Below are 18,139 nucleotides of genomic sequence, written 5' to 3' on the forward strand. Positions count from 1 at the left end.
GCACCATCGTGGTCAGGAGGCTCAATGAGTGGATGGACAGCTCCTAATGCTTTTTGCAGTGGAGATATTTGCCAGTGTGGCAGTGTTCTCCTATGAGAGCTGAGCAAGGTCACTGATTGTCAAGGCTCCTTTCCAGTTAGTTCCTCAGACATTATTTTATTATTGTGTAGGTGAATGTGCATGCTACCTTTGTGTGTGTGCGCATGCACATGCGCGTGCGCCTGCGTGTGCGCGCATGTGTGTGTGTGTGTGTGTGTGTGTGTGTGTGTGCGCGCGCGCGCGTGTGCGTGTGTGCGCGTGTACTCACCTGTAGTAGTGTAGTGTGTGTGTGTGGTATGCTTGTGTGTGGCGATCAGAGAACAACTTTTAGAGTTGGTTCTCTCCTTCTATCCTGTGTCCCAGCAATCTAACTTGAGTCACCAGCTTTGCAGGATATGTACCTTTACCCGCTGTGCCGTCTTGTCAGTCCTGTACCTCACTGAATGAGCCTTGCTGTGAGACCTGTGAGGTGCCGGCTGGAATAGGAAAGGCTGACTAAGACGCTGTCAGTGGAGATGGCTCCTGGCCTGTGAGCAGGCCTGCCTTGTGTTGTTGTCATGTGATGACGTTGTCATGGGATGACAATTCCTCCAACTGCATCAAATGGGAGGTTAAGCTTCCTTAGAGATTTAAAAATTCTCCCATTGACAAGAAGATGATCATGGAAGTTGATTTGAAAAGACTTTGGGTTCTGTGTTCTTAGGGATAGAAGTAGCAGTGGTGTCAGGTGAGCAGTAGGACAATACAACGTGTGCAGAGCGGCAATGGAGACTTCAGAAGCTCTGAAGTCATCAAGGGACCAGGACCACTAGGTGGGGATGTGGTGCCTGATAGGCAACGGGAAATGGGCTCACAAGTTTCTTGAACAAGATGAGAACGTCAGGCTGGAGAGATGGCTCAGCACTTAGCAACACTATCTGTCCTTGCAGAGGACCTGGATTCAGTTCCTAGCACACCTATAGTGCTGGTGACCACCAAGAATACCAGGAGGTCTAGTGCCCCCTTCTGGCATCTGTAGGCACTGCATGCAGGTGGTACACATACTAAATGGAGGGAAGACACTCCTACACCTAAAATAAAAATAAATATTTTTAAAAAGATGAACACCACTACTGCATTCTGAGTGCGCCCTTCTAAATCCATGTTGATGCTTAATTCTTCAAACATTGCATTGTCAAGAGAAACCCGTCAAAGTCAACAAGTGACTACCATACATTTTTTAAAAACTATGTCCTTTAATGAATCTATCTCTGCCTTCATTTATTTACACTTGAACACGAGCCGTAGAGTTTCTAAATGTGGACTCTAAATTAATAGCTTTTAAAATGAAAAGGTATCTTTAATATCCAGTCTGGTAAAAATAAATTACCAGTAATTTGGTCGAGATGGCTTTTGTTGTTGCTATTTAAAAAAAAAAAAATGTTTCTCTTCATGTGTTATTAAGTGAGGAAGTAAGGAAGTACCTGTGAGAGAGGCCTGCTTCTACTGTGTAATGGTCCCCCTAGTGGATCTGAGATGCAGCGAGCCTGAGGCTTGTGTACAGACGCTGGTGATGGATGGAGGGATGCTCTCACTTTGAGAAAGTGTTCTCTAGGATTAGGGCCACCTTGACTGTTTCCCATAAAGAAAATCTCTGTGCATAAATGTTCATTTTGTGAATGCCTTCAGAGAAAATCTCAGTAGTGCATCACTCTTTACAGTGAGGATAAGGATATTAAAGAGTCACTGTGACGCGTTTATAATTTCCAAATGAAGACTTCACTGGATTTCGTCAGTAACATTTTGTTCTTTCATTTAAATTGGTTGTTTCCACTTGGGCAGAATGCATTCCAATGCTGCTGTGTGATTTTTGAACGGAAAAGACATCTTAAAATCAATAATAACAAATGAAGAAAAGTGGTGATAGAAGAAGCAGACTACCTGCGATTAAGACTCATTCCCCAAATCTAATGTTTAAGACAACAATGTCTAACAATTACGTAATAAAACCTCCGAGATAAAGATTGATTTTTGGTTGTATAAAATGCTACTCTAATATTAGGCCTGAAGGTGCTACTGTTAAGAACAATGGGCATAAGAGAAGTTGCACAGGATGGATGACCTATGGGGTGGAAACTATCTTTAAACTTATCACTAGCCAGAGTAAGCTAGAAACTAGAGTCCAGTCTTTAAATGTTAATAATGAGTGTGTAACATGCCCACTGTCAATAGAATGTCTATTACCTAAATGAACACTGAGAGTGCTTTTCCCTTCATTACACAATATTTTTCTGGTTCATGAAGCTGCTACTTATCCCTAGAAAGGAAGAACTCAAGTAGGAAAATAGTTTCTTCCTTTAATTCACATTGGTGGGCAGAACTTTCTCAAGCCTTTTAGAGCTGTAGCAGGTGAGAGCCAAGTGTGACGGTTGCTTCCTGACGTTAGGGAAGACTTGTAAACCATTCAGCCTCCTGGTTGCTCGATTCACTAGCAAATAATAAATATGTGGATTTTTAAACTTTTTCTTCCTCCCTGTCGCCTGGAAAGCTAGCTGGGGGACCAGTGACGGGAGAGCTAAGTTGTGACACACATCCATAGCGTAGGATGTGTGCAGTTTCTAGACTGTCTTCAGGTTATGAGCAGTTCTGTAGACTTAGCTTGCTTTATCCAAACAAAGGCACATTTTTTTTTGTTTGCTTTTCTGGCATCGAATAACTTTCCTTGGTGACAGAATGGGTGATGTGTGGATTGGATGAGGAGATAAGAAATGGGAAAAAAAAAACAAAGGCTGTAACATCTATAATTAACAGAACTGTATACAAACAGTAATTAGTGCGAGTGAAATATATTTCTGCAGAGTAAAAATGGAACGAAGGGAACAATGGCAATGGCAGACGATTAGGGTAGATGGAGCATGGATCACAGAGAGGGTGCCGGGCGGGAGGAGACAATGCCGTGCAATGTGGGTGGAGAAACACTGGGATTGTTTAAAACCCTCTTTTCAAGGGCTCTCCCCAAGACATGTCTGACTCCCGCTGCCCTTCCATTAGCATGCTTGTGTTCATATTTTCAACTTGTAGAAAGCCCGAGTAAGGTAAACACTTGATTTGAAAACTTTGTGTGGAGCCCCCACAGCTTTCCAGTCCTTGCCTTGGCCTGTTCCGTGCAGGCTTTGCCTCCACATCCACAGGGCTTTGCCTGTGAGTGCTCTGCAGGTCAAAATTGCCTGATGTTTAAATGTTACCATAGTGATGGGTAGTGGACACTGTCATCTTTCTCGTTTTAATTAAGGTGTAGAGGCTGGTGAATATGCTCTCGGAGTGACCCGCTCTTAGCTAGTGTGAGCACGGCGATTGTTTGCAGTCCTTTCTCTCCTCCACAGTCTTAGCTTCCTCCTGTCTTTGATCAAGGCCTTCATCCTGTTAGGTTAAAGGTACAGAATGCCTTTAACCCCTTCCTCCACAAGCTTTGTCCTGGAGTAAAAAACTTAACTAAATATCATTGGGGAAAAAAATGATTCATTTTTTTTTCCGTCTGGAAGCTCACACTTTCTCCACTAAAAGTTAAAATTTGCTGCTGTGTTAAGTGGCAGTTGTTTTAAATATGTAGAGCTTAGAAGTGAATGTTGCTGCTCACAATTTTAAGAGTAATACTCTTTATTAATTCTTTGAAATTTTCATAGAATATATTTGGGTCACATTTACCCCCCACCGACTCTTCCTCTACTCACCCTTTACGTTTTCTCATTCTTGCCCACCCAACTTTGAGATACCCACCCACCCACTAATACATAGAGTCTAGTTCAAGTTTCCCAACAAGCCCTGGTCCGGTAAGACGGGGATGGAGTTTGCCCTGGAGTATGGTTGACTTCCCTGTGATCACAAAATAAAACTCTGTCCCCCAGCAGCTAGCTGTTAAATGCCAGTCTCTCCTTGGCTAGTGCTGTGATTTCATGCCCTCCTTCTCCTTCCATGTTGGGGCTCTGTCTTGTGTGAGCTTGCTCAGTTCTTGTGTGTGCTGATGCAGTTGCTGAGTTTCTATCTCTCTGCTGGGCTGACCAGCTGAGAGTCTCCATGTGAACTGCCTCCTCCTACAACGAGAAGCTTCTCTGGTGATGCCTGAGTGGTGATGCTTTGGCCAATGGGTGTTTATCAATAGGGTCCATTTAGAAGGTCTTCGGAGTGTCACACAGGTGATAATCCTTGCTTGCTATATGTATTTTCTGAAATGGCATAACAAGGATAATCAATAATTCTGTATGAAACGAACAGAAGAAAGGTGGAGCTTCAAAGATGTTTGTGTGGTGGGTGGATGTGTGGCAGGAGGTGGTACACCTGTGGTGTGGTGCGTGCGTGCGTGCGTGCGTGCGTGCGTGTGTGTGTGTGTGTGTGTTACATGAGACAGTCCCATGTAACACATGGCCTCTAACATATAATGTAGCCAAAAACGACTAACACATCATACTCCAGCCTCGACCCCTGGGGTACTGGGATTATAGGTACCAGTTTATAATCCGTGTCTTAATGGAGGTAGAGTGTGCTCTATGTAGCGAAGTACAACTTGGTTGGAGGAGCTAGGGAAAACGGTTTATGAAATAGAGATATAGGTGCAGGGCCAGAGGAAGGTCGTGTATAACGGTTGTCTTAAATAATTCTCATTCATTTTACTTATGGTTGCTAATTTAAGCATCTTTAAATACTTCATGTGCGTGTGCGTGTGCGTGTGCGTGTGTGTGTGTGTGTGTGTGTGTGTGTGTGTGTGTGTGTGTGTGTGTGTATGTGCTTGCCACAGCACTCCATGGGCATCAGGGGACAACTTGGGGATCTTTCTCACCTACCATCATGTCTGGGGATGGACCGTAAAGCATCGGGCGTGGCATCAAGTGTCTTCACTTGAGCAGTCTTTCTGGCACAGGATTGCTAATTTTAAATAAATCCTTTGGATATTCCTAGCTAAGTTAAACTGTGTAGAATTTGGGGGACATCTGGTTTTGTATAAGTTTCCACTAATGTCAGAGTTTATCTCATATTTATCACTAGAGTAATTTTTTATCAACATCTTGGTTGGCTTACAAACTATTGAATTTGTTGTGACATTCGTCCATATTTCTCAGTAAACTTTGTTATTTTAAATTTGTTTTATACATGGCCCACAACAGATCCTAAGATATCATCTTAGGATGCTTAATCGTTTTGACTCTGTTCTGGTCTTTGGATTTTAATGTGTTTTTCCTGTATCTTAAGCCCGTCTTTGCTCTTTTGTTACTGTTTTTTTAGTAGACTCACATCACCTGTATCGAGTCTCACTCGGCGTCAGCCGGTTGCCGTAGAAGCTCTGTACACTTTTATCTTCTCAGTGAATAGTAGGCAGTTGGCATTACCCAGAGCCCATGTTTTTGTTTGTTTGTTTGCTTGTTTGTTTTGTTTTTTGAGACAGGGTTTCTCTGGGTAGCTTTGGAGCCCATCCTGGCACTCTCTCTGGAGACCAGGTTGGCCTCGAACTCACAGAGATCTACCTGTCTCTGCCTCCCGAGTGCTGGGATTAAAGGCGGGCACCACCAACACCCGGCGAGCCCATGTGTTTATTGAGCAAGGCATTCTCTTGGTTTTTCTGAAGCTGGACCTGGCTGTCGCCTAAGTTAGTGCAATCCTTCTGCCTCTGCCTACCAGTTGCTGAGATTATAGACATGAGATGTCAAACGCAGTCAGTTTTCTTGTTTTAAAATCAATTCTATTGAAAACTCATTTCTAACAATGAGTTGTGCCTATTGGCAGTACACAGTTTTCTGTGATTTGATAAGTGTCTGTGACCACCATAACTCGCCTTCCTGTCTTTAACATTTATGTCTTCCTGGAGCATTCTCATGCCCCTTCCTGGTCTATGTCACCCTCCCTTCTGGCCCCAGGTGATCACTTTTTCAAGTCCAGTTTGCCTACTCTAGAGTTTTCTATCCTAGGATTTCTGGTGTACCTGTTACCTTTTACCCACGTAATTATTGTAAAGTTCAGCTCATTACTATACTTTTCAGATTATTCATTTTTACTGTATGGTGAATATCATAGGGTGATATATCTCTTTTTTATGGTCTGTTTGCTTGTGATTACTGACTTTACATCCATTTTTTTTTATTCTAAATAAAGACCTGTGAACCTTCTTATGCACGTCCTTAGACATATGTTTTGTCTTCTTGGACAATTACAGAGAAATGGTGATATGATTGGCATGCACTAAATATAATGTTTCTCTTAGGTTGTTGGTTAATTGTTGAGCCCTGTGAACTCAGTGATTTTTTTTTCAGGATGTACTTTCCTTTGTCATATCCCATAGAAGTCATGCCTGCGTCCTTTGGCTTGCCTTTTTAGTTTTTAACATTTGTCTTTTGAAATACAATAGTTATAGATTTAAAAAGAATCCAACTTATCCATTATAGCATATACATTTTATGTGTGTCTTATCTGAAAGATGTCTCTCGCTACCCTAAGGAAGAAAGTTTGCCACATGTTTTTATTTAACACATCTCGAGATTAAGAAATAAGCAATAGTACAGCCACCCCATCTCTTCTGCTACTAAGTGAAGGCATTCTCAAGGATGAGGGCAAAAGAATGAAACAGAATTCCTAATTTGTAAAAAGGAGGGGGAGGGAAGTAATTCTTGAATTGTTCATGATGACACTAAGAATTCTTTCTGTACATTTTGTCTGAGAAAGGCTGAATTCCTTTCTCTTCAGAAAATCCCCTTGAATCCAGACACTCCAAATACAGTAACAATGACAACTGGGTCATTGGCTTGAAGGATGGTCTTAGATATGATTCTTTATGTGTAAATCAATGTCCAACACACACATACATGTACAGCGAGGAGCAGCTGTGTTCTGTTTAACAAATGCTTTCATTATTGATTTACAAATTTGGCAGGGTTCCCCATAAATGTTCTGAAAAATGAAATAGATTTAAATCATTTCCTTGTTTTTTATTTTTTTTAAAGAGTTTGGTTAGAGCTCTGGTGTCTAATGCATCCCTCCCCTAAGCAGATGTACTTTGGAGACAAGTTCGTCTCTGTTAGACACTGGTATGCACTTATCAGCTACCTACAACATAGCTGGTGCTGGCGGAGGGAGATAATGGTCTCATCCTTCAGTGAGTGATGTATTGTCTCTTTGCTTAGTTGCCATCCAGAGACTCTTCTTCTGTGATGCTCTGAGGGTCATCACAGTCCAGCAGAAGACTACACAGTGGAGGGAATGCAGGGACATCTGTGCTTTTACTCACAAGTGACCATTGCCCGGTTGTAGAGCTGCCTCAGAAGAGTGAAGGGAATATCAAACTTCACTGCTGGGTTGGGGCATGTGACTGTCTTTGAGACATAACAACACTCCAGCTTCCCTGAGGTCATTTGTGGTAAACCTCGGGAGAGATATATTGAGGGTTCTGCTTCTCTGCTGTCTCCAGAGTGACTCACAGGGCTCCTTCCTTGTTTCTATTGGTGGCATCCTACAGTTCCACCATGAACGGTGAGCTAAGAATTGTTTGCAATAAGTCAAAAGTGGTGTCAATGGCATTTCCAATCACTCTGTATGTCTGTAAGTTATTTCCTCTCTTCTTCAGAAATCATTGTTTTGGGATTTGGTAGGTTTCTTAAACTAAATGTGCATAGTGTAAGGTCTGTATGATGTAGCTCAGGCTCACATGGCCTACCCTAGGTTCTTGGTCTACCCCAGGCTTGAGTGGCCTATTCTCTGAATGCATCTGGTTTCCCAGAAGTTATCTATAGATTTTCAAAGTCTCCTCTCCTGTGGAAAAATGACTTTTTGTTTTTTGGATCAATAAGACATGTAGGTGATGTTTCTTTCTCTTAAAAAGAATAATCATTTGAATTGCACAGCACACTGTTTTTTTTTTTTTTTTTTGTGGAAATCCTCTCTATCAGTTACTTTCAACAAGGAGAGGTTTTAACTCTCCTGTTAACATCTGTCTAATGACTCTTGCAGTGTGTGTACCAACAGGTGCCAACCGCTAATAGAGGTAACAATTTATAATGTTTACTAATAGGATACATGTGGATACATCAGTTCTTTCAAATAAAGCTCCAGATGAGACGCAGAACTTCCTTCCACCTTCCCACCTCCGATGCTTTGTCTAATGAGTTTTTAAAGTGTTTGTGTTTCCTGTAATTGTGCATGAGTTTCGTGTGTGAGAGAGTGTGAGTGTGTGTATGTCTGTGTGTGTGCATGTTTGGGTATGTGTGTTCATATGTGTGGAGGGCTATGCACGCACAAGTGTGTGTGTGCAGGTATGGAGGGGTATGTGTATGGGGGTTGTGTGTGTGCATGTGTGTGTGTGGTCTGTTTGTGTAGTGTATACTTGATAGCATGTGCTAGAGTTCTTTGTCATGTGTCTCCCTCACTCATCCTGAACTCCTGTATTTTGTTTTTGGAGGGAGGGTCTTTCCCTGAAGCCAACTTCAAAGCTCTGTCTAGACTAAGTCCCCAGCACTGGGGCAATGGACACATGCCACAATGCCTGGCTTTTTCCATGTCTTCTGGGTCTGACTTTAGGTCTTGATGCTTGTGCAGTTGGTGCTTTAGCAACCAAGCCATCTCCTCAGCCCCTCCTAGATGATATCCTATCTTACAAGTTGATGCTTGCTGGTGACAGGGAAACACTGGGACTGCTTGGCAGGAAGAAGACTTACCTCACTGCCTCTTACACATACTCCTTACCTTGTTTCCAGAAATACTGGCCAAATCCCCAGTCCCACTGTGGCCTTGACACAGAAGATCACCTTTTCCCGTGGTTCCTATGACAGCTCCCTGCACCACTGTGTGCATAAGTTAGCTGCCATCACAATGCCTCTGTGAGTTGTTCTTTTCAGCTCAAGTGATAACTATGATAATGATACTGAGAAAAATTATCACTGGAGGTAGCCGAGTTCCCCAAAGTTGGGAAGACTGAATAATCTATAAAGTATAAGGCCAAAGATTTTAGCTTTTCCTCAAACAAACAAAATGGCTTCTCAGATAATTTGTGTCTTATGTCGAACCTCATTTTCAGCATGTGGTGGCTAACGGCATACTTTAATTTGCTTTGCAGTGTGGACTTGGGTGTGTGCTTCCTTTGTGGGTTCTCAGAGAGCCTTTCAGTGGCTTCAGCCCGAAAGTGGCCACCCCTCTCCCATCCTCACCCTCCTGTGCCAGCCAGGCCTATTAGTCAGGGATTTGATTTTCCCACCTCAAAACTGTAAAGCCAACCTTGTCTTGGTAATTCTCATGCCCTTTCTTCCTCTTTGTTCTGTATGTCAGTGAGATCTGATATCCACAGGCTTCTGCCATAGGTTAATAGCTTGGAACAAAGTTCAGTTAGAGTCCCCAGCATAATAAAAACGAAATATATAGATGAGAAATATCAGTAGGCATTGCCCTGTGTTTTCTTAAAGCAACGTTTGTTGAATCTTGTCTATGAGTGAAACTGAACGCATGGGTAAGATAGCAAACTGCAGATCATGCACACACAGAGGCAGGAAACGTTTGTGAAGAACGGTGCTGTTCTGGGTGTTCTGAGGACATGTGAAGTACCCCGGGATGTTCCTGCTATAGATTTTTCCTTTTGAAAGGTATGAATTAACCATATTGTCAAATCTGAAGATCCCTTGGTGATGTATAAGAACTTAACAACAGGCTGTCTTCACATTTTTAAGCACTTACAAAAGAAACATTCGTTCATTCTCATCTCCCACATTAATTCAATCCAAGTCACCTTCACTAACAGTTTAAAACCATGGGTCGCTGCTGTTATTTATTATTTATTTTTCTGCTCAAGCTGCTATCTGCTCAAGGTCATTGAGAATTATGTGGTGGAGAGATTTTCCAAAGAAACAAATGGTTTGCATGTGAATTTGTAAGCTGGATTGTTTAGAAATAACTGTATCAACACCATTGAGCATTATCAACACTTCCATTGCTGAGGCTTCTTCCTCCTCTACTCAATGAGCTGTTAAAAGACACAATTTGTTGTACTATGCTGCTAACAAGAAATAAATAGCATACAGCAGGTGCCACGCAGGAAGGCACTGAGTGTTATTGTACTAACTGTGCTCAACTAATTCTCGCCAAAACAACAATTCTGTATCCAGTAAAGAAAAGAACAGACCATTTAGCAGAGATTGGAATCCTGGTTGTTTGTCATGTCAGGGTTAGACATGAAAATAGGATCATGTGACAGACATGGATAAAGGAAATACTTGGTTGTAGGTAGAGAGACGCATGTTCAACTCCGAGCATCACCTCCAATGTAGAAGTCTATGCAGGTGGTTTAGAACACTGGGTAACTTGGTTCTGTATACATGTAGCCTAAGCATGGAAGAATTTTTTAAAAAGAACCACATGACTATCTTGCCATGAGGCCATTTTCCATATCTTACTGCTTGTAAATTAATATTAATTGCCCAAAAGATACTATTAACTGAAGCTAAAGTATAGCGAGAGACACCCCTACCCTCTCCCTCAAACACACACACACACACACACACACATACACACACACACACACACACAGAGTCCCAAATAGCAATTTGCCATAGATTGGTGTAATAGGTTGGGATGTTGAATGAGGTAGGTTGGAATGAGAGGGTTGGAATGAGATAGGTATCTCTGTATTTTTCCTACAACTACACTGATTAGCAGCACCTCAGCAATTCTTTCATCCTGTAACTTCTAACTGAGCACCCACTGTGTGTCAGGAATCACAAGCGAGTTCCTGTCAAACAGCTGGTACTCCCACAGTGACTGAGTTCTCCTGGAACAATAGCCAATCACTGAGCTGAAACAGAGGCTGAATTTGGGATGGGTGTGGTAAAGAGGGCACTCAACACTCAGTGAGAACTTGTGGAGGTTTCCTTTGTGCTGAAGGGCGAGGAAAGGTCACTCATTGACACTACATGGTAAGGTGTGCCTCAACAAGAAGCTGTGGAGTCCCTGGGGGTGAACCCAGGGCCAAGGGAACACTGGTGTGCCCCTGGCTACAAGTGGAACAATCAGAGGACAAAACAAAGACCAGGTCAAGGAGGGCTTCTTACATAGTGGTTTGAAGCTGTGTTCTTCTCAGAGCTACAGACACGGGGGTTAGGGGTGCTCTTGAAAAGAGACTTGACTCCCATGGTTGTGTTCTTGGATGTCCTGACCATGCATGAGGAGTCCTTTCCTTCCCAGGCTGTGTGTTGTGTGTGTATCTAATGATATACTTCAGTGTGTGTGTGTGTGTGTGTGTGTGTGTGTGTGCGCACGTGCGTGCGTGCGTGCGTGCGTGCGTGTGTGATCCCTGTCTGTATGTACCTAGAACAGCACTTACGGAAGTCAGGACAACGCTCAAGAGTCACATTCTCATCTGTGGTTCACAGAGATCAAACTCAAAGTCGCCAGGCTTGGAGGTAAACATTTTTACCTGCTGAGCCATCTAGTCAAGTTCTGTCTCAGACTCTGCTTCTGTGGGGATCTTGACCACCAATTAAAATGTCAGTATTAACAGGTATGAGTTGGACATTTTAAAAAAAAGTCTCAAGTGCAAGGTACCTGATTATAGCCAAGGAGACAAGTGAAGCTGGGGCGCGTGCTGCCGTGAGGAGAGTGTCATTAGAAGAAGCGCCTGCAGGCGTGTAGGGTCCGAGCTAGCATTGGGGGTGGTCATCTCCTGAGACCTGATAGAGGAGTAAAGGATAGAGCCTCGAATGTTTCAGAGCCTTTGCTAAGTCCACTCTGGGGGGTGACACTGGGAAGGATGGACAGCTCCTGTCCTTGACACCAGCTGTGCTGAGAGATGCCCGCGGACAGTGGGACTGTCCTTGGCGACAGGAGTGTAAGAGGATCCCGGAAGGGGGAGGGCTACCATTTCAAGACAGCTATTCTGGACCCAGAAGTTCCTGTGCAGAGTTGCGCTTCCTTTGTTCTCCAGTTCCTTGATCTGTTCCGATGCACAGCAAGAGTTCTGTTTGTCAAAGCAGTGAGAACGCTCACGTGCATTTTTTAAAACTTCGTACAGTTCTTGAGATTATGATGGGATTACATCATTCCCCCTCTCTTTTTCCTCCAAACTTTCCCATGTACCAACCGAGCCATGCCCCACTCCCTTTCAAATCCATGACCTCCTTTTCCCGGTTTTTACACATATATACATAAATCTTCCTAAATAATAGACACACCCTCCTGGTCTACATAATGATTTTCCCTAGAGAAAATCAGTAATTCTTACCATGAAAACATGCCCGTTGTCACCCCCATTAGGGAAATGCAAACTGGAAATACAATAAGATACAACTTGGGTTCCACTAGCAACACGAGGCAGGTGGTCACGTGGCAGGGTACTGGAGGCATCTAGTCACGTGACAGGGAACTGGAGGCTGCTGGTCACGTAGCAGGGAACACGAGGCTGCTGGTCACGTGGCAGTCTCAGTCAGGAAGAGGGGTCCTGGTGCCCAGCTCACTTTCTTCTTTTCAGTCAGTCAGTCTGGACTTTATCCCAGGGACGGCACTGCCGATCCACAGTTTCTGTACCGGTTATCCTATTGTCTCCTAGGAGACGGCATCCTGTCGGGCGGGTGCTGTAGCCACTATGCACAGAGTATGATGTCACTGAGCCATAAAGTGCGAGGGAGCCTGGCCCTCCCTAAAGCTGGAGTGAGCCTTGAAGGATGAGCCTTGATTGGTTCTACTAGAATACATAAAAACAGAAAAAAAGGGTGGTGTTTGGTGCAGAGGAGGGGTGGAGACTGAGCGATGAGTGGGAACAGGGTTTCCTTTTGGGGTGATTGAGGCGTCTTAGCCCAGCGCACATGCCTTTAATCCCAGCTCTTGGGAGGCAGAGGCAGGTGGATCTCTGTGAGTTCGAGGCCAGTCTGGTCTCCAGAGCGAGTGCCAGGATAGGCTCTAAAGCTACACAGAGAAACCCTGTCTCGAAAAACAAAACAAAACAAAACAAAAAGGAAAAGAAAAAGAAAAAAAAGAAGAAATGAGTAAAGTGTTACAAGATTGTTTCAGTGTATTTTCTGTCACAAAGTTGCAAGTGTTTAAATGTTTACATGGTGAATTAGTTTATCACCACAGGGTAATAAGGTGATGGTGTTAGTGAGCGCACTGATCTTTGTGTTTAATAAGGGGCAGCCAGTGACTGTCAGACTGGCTATGATAGCCTCGGGGCAGGTCAGATTCTAAGACCTGGGAATACCTACCCAGGGTAGGTATGGTAGGTACCCATCTGATGGGATGGTCGGCTCTTTGTAAACCTCCATCCTCAGAACTGTCAGCGGGATCACAGTGCAGATGGCAGAGGAGGAGCATGTCCGCCTAGGACAGCCAAACTCCTGTGTTCAGATTCAAGAAGGAAGAAAAGGTCATTTAGAAGTTCAGAAAGAGAAAAAGTAAATTCCCAGACTTTTTAAGGGACAAGAAGGGGAACATGGAGCCACTATTAGAAAGAGAAATGTAATCTTAGAACTTAAAAAAGAAATAAGTTAAAAAAATAAGAGTATTCAAATTATATTGTATTATTCCCTTTTCCTTTTTTGACACTCAATGCAGGTCAGCTTTCTGCCCCTCCCTCCCTCCCTCCCTCCCTCCCTGCCTCCCTCCCTCCCTCCCTCCCTCCCTCCCTCCCTCCCTGCCCCCAACAGAGTTGACTGGCAATGATAGGAACTAAAAAGTTTGTGATATGGAGTTTCCACTTGGAAGACAGTCACCAGTCCTTTCTGGAAGGGAGGCTCAGACTCGTTCATGATCTCAGGAGAGAGAAAAGGCAGTTAGGAAGTGGCCATGGCAGTTTTGAAGAGGAGGGGATCTTCGATAACTTTCTCTAAAATATCAGAACTTTCAGTGACGCCAAGCGTCTTAGAAGTATGGATCCGGCAGCAACAATAGCAAGGAGCCCCTGGGGGGTGCCATTCCAGAAACAGTTAAATTCAAATATTGCATGAGCCACAGCAGAGCTGACATCACATGGCAGCAGGGAAAGTTTGGTCTCTTCAGGACATGGTGTTGGACAATTGGTTACCCATATGGACACAAAGTAAAAATAGACCCTGGTGACAGGATAAATTCCAGGTGGCTCAGAACCCTCAATGGGAAAAGGAAACATTTTAAAAGCCTGTCAAAAAGCAGATTTTCATGACCTCGGAGGAAGCAAAGATTTCTATAAAGGAAAAGGTTAGCAGATTTGGAGTCATTAACACCCCCACAGAAGAAATAGCAAAATAATGAAGGAGTAGAGGTGGTATGGGGGACAGGAGAGTTACCAGAGGTTAAATACTTAGAACTTACTCTTCACCGGGTGTGGTGGATATAGTCCTGGGTGCTTGGGAGCTGGAGGAAGAAAGGTATCTGCAAGTTCCAGGCAAGCCCAGGCTATGTGCTAAGTTCCAGGTCAGTCTAGGTTACACAGTGAGACACTGTTTCAAAAAACAAGAGCAAAGCAAATACAAACAGCCCGAACTCCTTCAGTCTTTACTGTTTGAAAGACAATGGTAAAACTGGAAAAGTAAATGAACAGACATTCTACAGGAGGAAGAAAAGCAGTGGGGGGGGGGCATAAACATCCAATAGAGTGATGTGTGACTTCCCTAGTTAAAACACAGGTTTGAATTAAAATGACACCTCTTGTAGACCTATGAAGCTGCCTTCATGTGTGCCTGATGAGATGGGTGTGGCTGATGGCCAAGAACAATGTGAACTCTTGTATAGTTTTCATGGCAGGAGAAAGTGATGTGTCTGCTTCGGAAAGCAATTTGTTAATGACAGAAGCAGCCTCTGGACTTCCAGGCTTCGTCCAGGACAGACAGTTCTCATCACATTCATTTTTTGAAAACCAATGAATAACTGAAATAAGTTCAACAGATTAAAAACTGAGTAGTAAGCTTATTCAGAAGACAAATGAATAAACTAAGGTGTCAGGAACCAATATAAACATTGGAAACTGTGTCCAGTGTAGAACTATTAAATTGTTTTGCTATAATAAGGTCTCCTTGGATGGATTGGGAAAGGCTATGACTACAGTGTTAACCATCCAGAGACCAGCAAGTTCCCTGAGGAACTGATTAAATTGACCTGATAGGAAATGATTGATAATTGATTGATAGAATGTCTTGTATCAATGAGGATCTTTTTAAAATCTTAGAATAAAGATAGCATTAATCAACATCGAAAATTGCATAAAGATACAAAGTGCAGAATAATTTTTTAAAGAAAAAGTATTTGACTACAACTGAACTGGAGTTGTGTGTGCAGCTGGAACTAAAAGCAACTATAGTCTCTTAATTAAAATATTCACTGCAGCCCATCCCTGAGAGGTTCACAGTGTGTTCTGAACAGACCCCAGGCTGAATTACTTTCTTCTCAAGTCTGGAGGTTGATTGTGTGGATGTGGTAAACATGGTACAGTTGGCTGGATGGTGGTGCTGAGAGGAGTGTGACAACCACTTAGTGTGTACCTTCTCTGAACATGTCTGATCTCAGCAGTGAGCACTTTTACATTTCTCTCTCTCTCTCTCTCTCTCTCTCTCTCTCTCTCTCTCTCTGTGTGTGTGTGTGTGTGTGTGTGTGTGTGTATGTGTGTGTGTGCGCGAGCGTACATACCAAAGTACCTTGTGGAGATAAGAGCACAACCACTGGGAGTTAATTCTTTCCTTCTACCATGTTGTCCAGGGGGTTGAATTCAGGTCATTAGACTTGATGACAAATGTTTTTACATGCTGAGTCACCTTGCTGGTCTTATATTTTCCCTGGTGGATGAGCCATCCCAAACTAAGTGCCTTAAAATAGTTAACCCTTTGTTGATCTCATGGTTTTCTGGATGGGCCAGATGACCAAACACCTGTGTCCTGTTGGGCTCTTGGCACGTGGTATCATCACTTTCAGGATTGGATTAGAAATAAAATCTGCTGCTTCCTGATAAGGTGGAGGTCCCATGTGTATCTCCACAAGTGAGGCCAGGAAGAGCTGAGTTGAAAACATTAGTAGCAGTCTCCAGATTTTGCCAAATCCATAAAATTTCTGGGGGAAGGGGTGCTAATTTTCTCTGGAACAGCTGAGAGTGAAGGCAGGGAGTTCACCACATTCCCTTTCTGTGACCTCAGAGCTTTTCCCAGTTGAGGGATAGCCGGCAAATCCATTTCAGGAAGTCAAGTGTCTTCCATTCCCTTTGCCTCTAGCATGCTCAGTGGTCTTGGCTGGAAGCATTTAAGGGCACTTAGCAGTGCCCAACTGGAATGGCTTCTAAGAATGACAAAAGGTATGAGGGGTATTCTAGGGAGGGTAGGGCAGGAAAAGGGGTCAACTGGAAGGAGATCCCCAAAGTCTCAGTAGTTGACATTTGGGGTACCCATTACCACCTTGTTTTCAACTGGTGTATTTAAGACCCTTGCAGAGAGGCAGGGTTCAGATTCAGACCACACACTGTCTGCTGTTCACACCCAACTTCTTCCTGCCTGAACTCTGTAGCGAAGCTGCTATCTAAATGTTTATGGAAGGCATATTAAAATTTTAGGGAGTCTCACGTGCTCATTGTGGGGAGGAATTTCCCATCATGATAAGTGGTTTGTTTACACCACACTCTGTCTCCAAGCTGAGGCCAAACTGATAAACAAGAGGTAGGACAGAGTTAAGAGACTGATTGAGAGGACAGGTAAGCCACCTAGGGTGCTCACGCTGAACAAATAAATGGGTTGGATAGCAACCGATGAAGGAGCAGGCCAGCTGTCCCTTAAGGACATAGCTAAGTCTCCATGCCAAGTCAGCTTCTCAGGTGTCAATCTGAGACGTGATTGACTGGGCCCTTTGGAAGGAGAAGATGCTTGCAGTCTCCGCCTGAGCATGGATTCTCGAAGTGAATTTAGCCATTTGTCTGTTTTCAACTGGTTTTGGATCTACTTTATGAAAAATTTGTTACATAATAATATTCCATCTTTGTAGTTTTTATTTGCTTTTCTCTTCTGCATGTAGAAACTTGGCAGTTCTCAAATCCTGCCTTTCAGTTTTAGCCACAATCCATTGGTGTCATATGTGAAGATGGTACACTGTCAGTCCGTTAATGCATAGAGTTGGGCCTCACCCACTCGGCATTGTCTTTATTGTGTCTCATTACCTGCATGACCTGTATTTCCTGAGATAGCCACGTTTTTGAGGAATTACAATTTCTTATAAAGCTAGGGGTGTCATAAAGAGCCAAACTTACGAACTCGTTGGAGCTGAGTTCTTCAAATGTTGCTCTGGAATGTAAATGACATTTACATTCCAGAGCAACATTTGAAGGAATGTTGTACTGTACATGTAATAAGAAACATGGCAGCCGAGTGCTCGATCGCAGGTCATCTTTTCCATAGAACATGTCTGCCAACTTGACAACCCAAAAGGGTTTCTCTTTTTCAGGGGTTCTGTGGGTCTCCCTGTTCCTCCCTCCCCAAATTCTCCAAGCTCTACCTCAGGGGCTTCAATGTCATGTCGTTTATGTTTCTGAATGCTCCTTCCTCACTATGTCATGCTAAGACTGGAGGTGACAGAGACCCCCCTCTGCTGGGGATTAGTCAACACACAAAGAGGCTCTCAAGATAGTGAGACATGCCCAAAGTTTCTCTATACGTTAACCCAAGAATTTGAACACATTTAACCCACACATTAGAATTTGTTCAGTATTTCATTCATTCAGGGGATTTCTTAACCATCAGACAGTTTTCATTAGCAGATGTGCTAATGTAATTTTACTGTTGTTCTACAGCTGATTATCTATCATCAACCATAAGTCAATCTGCCTACCTACCTACCTACCTACCTACCTACCTACCTACCTACCTACCTATCATGTTGGGGAATTTAGTAACTGATCTTTGACCACACCATTGCAGGGTGTCCGTGATGGTCATGTACACGTGTAAGTGAACACGAACCTCTGCCTCAGTTGCCTTAACTATCATTCTAAAGGCAGGCAACTCCTCACTCCCACTGCTTCTGAAGTTAATAGTTTACAAAAGGCATCTGTCAACTGCAGGTCTACTGTTTGTAAAACCAAGAATACGATACCTTCATCCCCCAGTGCTAGAGATGTAACTCAGGGCATTGAATGTAATAGGCAGGACTTTACCACTAAGCC

The 18,139-nt window shown here is 43.4% G+C and overlaps 1 protein-coding gene and 1 long non-coding RNA gene across 7 annotated transcripts in view; one reads left to right on the forward strand and one right to left on the reverse strand.

Annotated features, from left to right (window-relative positions):
- Sox5 (SRY-box transcription factor 5) overlaps positions 1-18,139 on the forward strand; it is a 970,651-nt gene that overhangs the window by 458,935 nt on the left and 493,577 nt on the right. The gene's annotated exons all lie outside the window — the stretch shown is intronic.
- Positions 3,816-12,363, reverse strand: LOC118239247. Its single transcript, XR_004770992.1, has 3 exons — positions 12,260-12,363; positions 11,584-11,708; positions 3,816-4,241 (listed from the first exon to the last, which is right to left on the reverse strand). It is a non-coding gene; the product is annotated as an uncharacterized LOC118239247 (long non-coding RNA).

The sequence above is a fragment of the Cricetulus griseus genome, chromosome 8 (assembly GCF_003668045.3).
Source record: "Cricetulus griseus strain 17A/GY chromosome 8, alternate assembly CriGri-PICRH-1.0, whole genome shotgun sequence".
In the NCBI taxonomy this organism is placed as follows: domain Eukaryota; kingdom Metazoa; phylum Chordata; class Mammalia; order Rodentia; family Cricetidae; genus Cricetulus; species Cricetulus griseus.